Raw genomic sequence first — 6052 nt, 5'->3', positions numbered from 1 at the left:
GGCCGCAGCTAATAGGGTTGAGATACAGGGAATATGCTTCGAGATTTCCGTGCCAAAAAATAGCCTACCGCGCAATGGAATTTTTCAGTGAAAACTCCACTGGTGGCTGCGAGGGGGGCATGGCCGCAACTGCCGATTGGCCCCAAGTGCCGGCGACGGGCGAGCGAGAGGCCTTCTTCCCTCCATTGCTGCCCGCTAGACGCTGGAGGCGACTGGACGGTGAACATTCTTGGACGGAACGTGCATTATAGCTGGGACAATCAAGTCAGCCACAACCACAACAAGGTAATCTCTTTTATCTTCCATCGATCAATTCTAATTAATCTAATAATCATTCATTCATTCATTCATATGGACTAGTCGTCAGTGATCGAGCTGTTTGCGGTATGATTCGTATCCCTTAACTTTTTTTTCTTCCTTTGTATTTGTGTGCATCATCAATTGGTCAAGACGTTTAGTGTTCCAGGATCGAAGCCATGTCTTCTGCAAATATAGGTATGCAAATAAGATTAAATAGGTATGATTCTTGATATATTTCATCACTATGTAATACTACATTACACTAGATATTTCATTACCATGTAGTATATAATTAATAGTTCATTTTTGAGTAAAGCTTGCTGTTTTTTATAAGTCGAAAACTATCCAACATATGTTTTTCGAATGTCATTATGCAAAATTTCTATGGCGTGCAATTACCATTGTGCTATGTATATCACAACTGGTAAACTCAGACCATCTAGTTGGTCTAAGCAGGGGGACACAAGCACAATGAAATGTTATTGGTAGGAACCACCGTTATATGTTGGGCAATTTGGCTCACAAAGAATGATACCGTGTTTAACAATTGCAGAACAAAAACTTTTTTGCAGGTGCTTTTTAGGGGGACACATTGGCTTCGGTTCTAGGCTCTGTTGCAGCACATTGACAACCGAAGTGAGCGGCTTGTCGAGGCATGCCAGCTTCTAGAGTCTAGAGCCATGCTGTTTTTCGCATCCCACGGATGACTTCATTTTGCGTATTGGTTACTTATGTTAAATACAGTGTGGTTTAAACTCTGAGTGTACTTGTAATAATTACGGACTGATGCCTCTTTCTGAGGGGTTTGAAGTCGGAACATTTTCCATTATCTAAAAAAATATATATTATTTTATTATCTGTTTCACTCACGTAATAGGCTCCAATTTAGATTTTTTTACGGGCAACATGAAAGAACATACAATGAGCCTCACGGTATTGAATAGAACAGCCGAGATACAGGCCGTGCGGCGGCCGCGGCGTTCGTCGGAAAAATAGCATTTACTGTTCATCGTCTTCTACCTCCATCCGGCGAGAGAGAGAGAGAGAGAGCGATCCTCGGACTAGAGTTCCAACAATTGCTATCAGAGCTAGTGTTTGTGCACCACCCCGCAGAAGTCCAGCGACGACTTGAAGGCCCGCGGCAGCAACTCGCCATGTTCGGTCATGGTCGAGCGCATCGTCAGGGAGTCGAGCTTGTCGCTGGTGTTCCCGATGCTGTCGCGCACGAATTATCATGAGTGGGCGCTTGTGATGCAGGTGAATTTGGGGGCGATAGGGCTCTAGGGCTGCGTGGAGTCGAGCAAGGTCGAGCGCCGCGAGGATCGATTGGCATTGGCAGCCATGCTTCGCGCGGTGCCGGCGGACATGCACTCAGGGCTCGCCAAGAAGAGTGCGAAGGAGGCATGGGAGGCAATGGAGAAGATAAGGCTCAGCGTCAAGCGTGTGAAGGAGGCAAACACGCAGAAGCTGATGAAGGAGTTCGAGCTCGTCGCATTCAAGGAGGGCGAATCGATCGACGACTTCGCCAACCACCTGAACACCCTCGTCGCCAAGCTGCGCGACCTGGGGGAGTCGATGGAGGACGTGCGCGTCGTCAAGAAGTTCCTATGCGTTGTGCCGCCGAGGTACCACCAGATCGCATTGTCGATCGAGACACTACTCGATCTCAACACAATGTCGATCGAGGAACTCGTTGGGCGACTCAGTGCGGCGGAGGATCGAGCCAGCATGGAGGAGATCGTGGACCGCGCGGGGCAGCTGCTGCTCACTCAAGAGCAGTGGGAGGCGCGCCGGCGTCAACATCGCGGGAAGGAGCGTGCACGCAGTGGCGAGATGCGCCACGGCGACAGCGACAACGACAGGAAGGGAGGCTGTAGCGGCGGCTGTGGTGACGACGACGATGATGATGGAGGGAGCAGCGTCAGTTCGGGAGTAACTAGGCGCCGACGCAGCTCCAGCAAGGGCTGGTGCTACAACTGTGGCGTCCGTGGCCATTTCTCGAAGGAGTGCACCAAGCCAAGGAAGGAGGCGGCGTTGTCCGCAGACACCGACGATGAGCCGGCGCTCCTGTAGGGCAGGACGCGCGACAGTGTCATGGTTTAGGGGGAGTTTGTTCGAATAAACCATGCCATGGGGCATGCGTGTGAGCCGGCGCCATGGACGTGAGCGTACGTGTGTCTATGTGTTTGACGGCGCGTGAGTTGTGCTCGCGTTCGAGTCCGTCGGTTCGGTTGATGGCCAAGTCTTTGGCGTGTGGCGATGGAGGCGGGATGCGACATGCAAGCTGGAGACTGAGTCCCGTGGAGAGTAGCGGCTCAGTGAGGAGTTCGGGGGGTGGCGTCCAGAAGAAGCGTTCGTGCGCTAGTGACTGCATGTGCGGGAGAGAGTGGCCGGTCGTGCGTCCGAGATTGGTGGAGCACAGCTCTTGTGTGCGTGAGGCTATAAAGCTGGGTGTAATCGTTGTGTTCTGTGTTCCATGCCTTTGAGTTGAATAGAACAGCCGAGATACAACCCGTGCGGTGGCTGCAGCGTTAGTCGGAAAAATTGCATCTACTGTTCATCGTCTTCTACCTCTGTCCGGCGCGAGAGAGAGAGAGAGAGAGAGAGAGAGAGAGCGATCCTCGGGCTAGAGTTCCAACAGGGTCAAGTTCCAATGCTTCCTCAAACGCTTCGACTGCTTTTTTGTGGATCTGTGTGGAGCAAGAAATGCCAGTACAGTGAGGTACATACCAGATCATAGGTGCAGAGATAAGAGTAGGTTCATTGTAGGGCTGAATCCGGTGTGATAATAACGGTGAGCTATACCTTGAGCATGCTGAGAGCCGCGCCCTCGCGGTACCATGCCTTAACCCACTAAGGAGCCAATGCAGTGCATCGCCTAGCATCTGACAGAGCTAGCTCCCCTTCTCCCAGCCGCAGCCAGCATAGGCTCCGGTTGGCGAACGAGGTGGTGTCATGCGGGTCGATCTCTATTGCCTTCATTAACAATCAACGAGAACTGAGTATCTCGGGGTTTGATTGAGCAACAGTAAATCGATTCAACAGGTTCCGTTAGCATTACTTTGATAACTCTGCTATCTCATGTCAAGGCAAAATGAAAGCCCATCTTCCATGTGTTCCTGAGCATGATGTTTCAGAACTACATTGCGTATAATGCCAACAAGTACACGGTATTTTTTGGTTCAAGGAAATACCAGAGTATAAGAATAGACTGCAGCAACATAGTCTCCCTTTGCAAACGCTTCCTTTCCTTCTAACTTGGCATCGACTATTTATTCTGCAACTGATTCATAAACACAGTAGCACATGTTCAGTTAATTCATGAGGTTCAAACAATACAGTTACCAAAATTTGCTCCTATATTCAAATTCATAGAATCGTAATCATGTAAGTTTTCCTCTATTAACTTAGCTTTGGAAAAGTGTGTAACATACCTGAGGCTCAAGCCATAAATATTTCATAGTTCTAATAATCCCATCAATATTCCAGTCTGGAATAGATGGAATTGGTTTTGTCCAAGGAAGCAGAATATTGACAAGCTCACGTTGCTCATGAGCAGCTGCTAGCATGATTGGTAATTTCCTGCACTGCATTATAATAATAAACATGGAGTGCAGGAAAAAAGGTGACAGTGATATCAACAGTAGAAATTTCTCTCTTAACAAAAAAGAATGAAAATTTGAAAGTTAAGACATTCGCTGAATTCATATAGATGGCATAGATAGCCCCATATATTGTTAAATACATATAGCTGAATTTGAAGGCAAACTAGCAAAATTGCTCTCAGCTTGGGTTTATTTACCACTCACCGGGAATCGGATATGCAAAGGGCAATGGAATTATACATATTATACTATACCATCAAAGTAAACGAACAGCATAGACTAAGAAAGAGTCATTATTACCCCATCATGAATATTAGGGTCAGCTCCAGCCTCTAGCAAAAACTTGACAATGTCAGTTAACCCCTCTTCAACTGCACTGAATAACACAGGTCGGCCAGTTGGACCTTTCAAATTCACATCAGCACCAACCTACAGGATTGAGAATACAAGTAGCTTTAGTGAACATAGCGTGATTTACAAACATCAACATGCCATCAAGAAGTTAAGCCGACAAGTTACTGAACCTCAACCAGTAGCTTCACGCATTTGAAGGAGTGGCCATAGCATGCGTGCGCGAGTGGTGAAAGAATACGACTGGCAACTCTATTGGGCTGCAAAGGAGGTGAATAACAGTTATAAGAGCTAGTCAGATCACTGAATAATGATAAAAATGCAAGCATCAAGTATTCTGCTAAAGTTGCTACAACAAACGAGAAATTCATCACTCATCAAGCCAGACAAAAAAAATTTAGCAGGTGCCTTTCTGAGGTGTTACTATGTGCCAAATTGTCAATGCAACAAGGCAAATGTGATACTTGTAACTTACATCAGCACCATGCTCCAGCAGGATATTCACAGCCTGGTCGTGGTCTTTTGCTGGAGCCAAGTGCAGCGGCGTCCCACGACGGTTGATAGGATCCACAGGAACACCCTTGGATAGAAGCACCCTTACAGCCTCGTGGTGCCCTGGAGGCACAAAAAAAGATATATAGCATGCAGAAACTCTAAATCAAACACAACCAGAGCACCACCACAGAGCATTGATAGTTTGTGTGCATATTAGTGCCCCCTATATATCATTCCAAAGAAATTCATGAGACACAGGGTGAGGAACGCACCGTGCTCCGCGGCGTCGTGCAGCGGCGTGTACCCCTTGTCGTCGGGCACCAGTGGGTCGCTGCCACGGTCAAGGAGTTACCTCAGAACAGGGATGACGTTGTCCGTCCTGTCCTCCATGGCATCGGTGGCAAGAAGGATTGGCGTCTCGCCTGCAAGTGGAGAGCTTAGCTACCTCCCTACTGCCCAATCGATAAGACAGGATTCAGCGACAGGTGGAGTATCAGTCCATCGGATTACCTTCCGCGGAAGTGTAGTTGGAGGAACGCAGTAACTAAGATTAAAGGGGAGGAACGCACCGCTATCCGCCGCAACCTGCAGCGGCATGGTACCCATGGCGTCGGGCATCGCCGGGTCGCCGCCGTGGTCGAGAAGGTACCTCAGGACGCTCACCTCGCCGGCTGCCGCAGCGTGGTTAACCGGAGTAGTCCCTCCAACAAGGGAAGAAAAGAATAGGCAGCAGCACAAAAGTACACGACACTACTGAATAATACTGATGCGCAAGATTCAGTAACGGGGTACCCAAAGCTCACCATCGGCGGTGGTGGAGTTGACATCGAGCCCTGATCCCTCCACCAGGAACCTTCAGACCTCCAGGCGACCCCTGACCGCGGCGAAGTGCAGCGCGTTCCAACCACTACTGGGGTCATTGGCTTCCCGCAGGTCGATCTTGCTCGCCATTTCTAACAAAGATAAAGCAGGGGGATTTTAAGAAGAAACTTGCGTGAGATCGCGAGTAAAAGAATCATGCAGCGGATCATCCGCAACATTGATGAGGAGGAATGGCGGCGACGGTGGTGGGCGCTGCTTACTCTTGAGGAGGCGAAGGTTGCCATCGACGGCGGCCTGGATGGCGACGGCAGAGGAGTTCATGGCCATGGCGTCGGTGTTGCAAGGGGATTCAGTAAGGACAAGGGTTCCGCAAGGCTCGAGAAGGGCCTAGGCTTGTGCGCGGCGTGGTGTTCTGTAGAGGAGGGAGAGGGGAAGCCGAGGGGACGACGGGCTTGGTACGAGCGGAGAGGAGGGGTGGT

The 6052-nt window shown here is 49.4% G+C and overlaps 1 pseudogene; it reads right to left on the bottom strand.

Moving 5' to 3' along the window:
- Positions 1–2739: 2739 nt before the first annotated feature.
- Positions 2740–6007, bottom strand: LOC101762156 (annotated as a pseudogene).
- Between the last annotated feature and the right edge of the window lie 45 nt (positions 6008–6052).

Source organism: Setaria italica, chromosome III (assembly GCF_000263155.2).
Source record: "Setaria italica strain Yugu1 chromosome III, Setaria_italica_v2.0, whole genome shotgun sequence".
Lineage (NCBI taxonomy): Eukaryota > Viridiplantae > Streptophyta > Magnoliopsida > Poales > Poaceae > Setaria > Setaria italica.
Note: the sequence above shows the minus strand (reverse complement) of the source record. Positions and strands in the feature narration are given on the sequence as shown.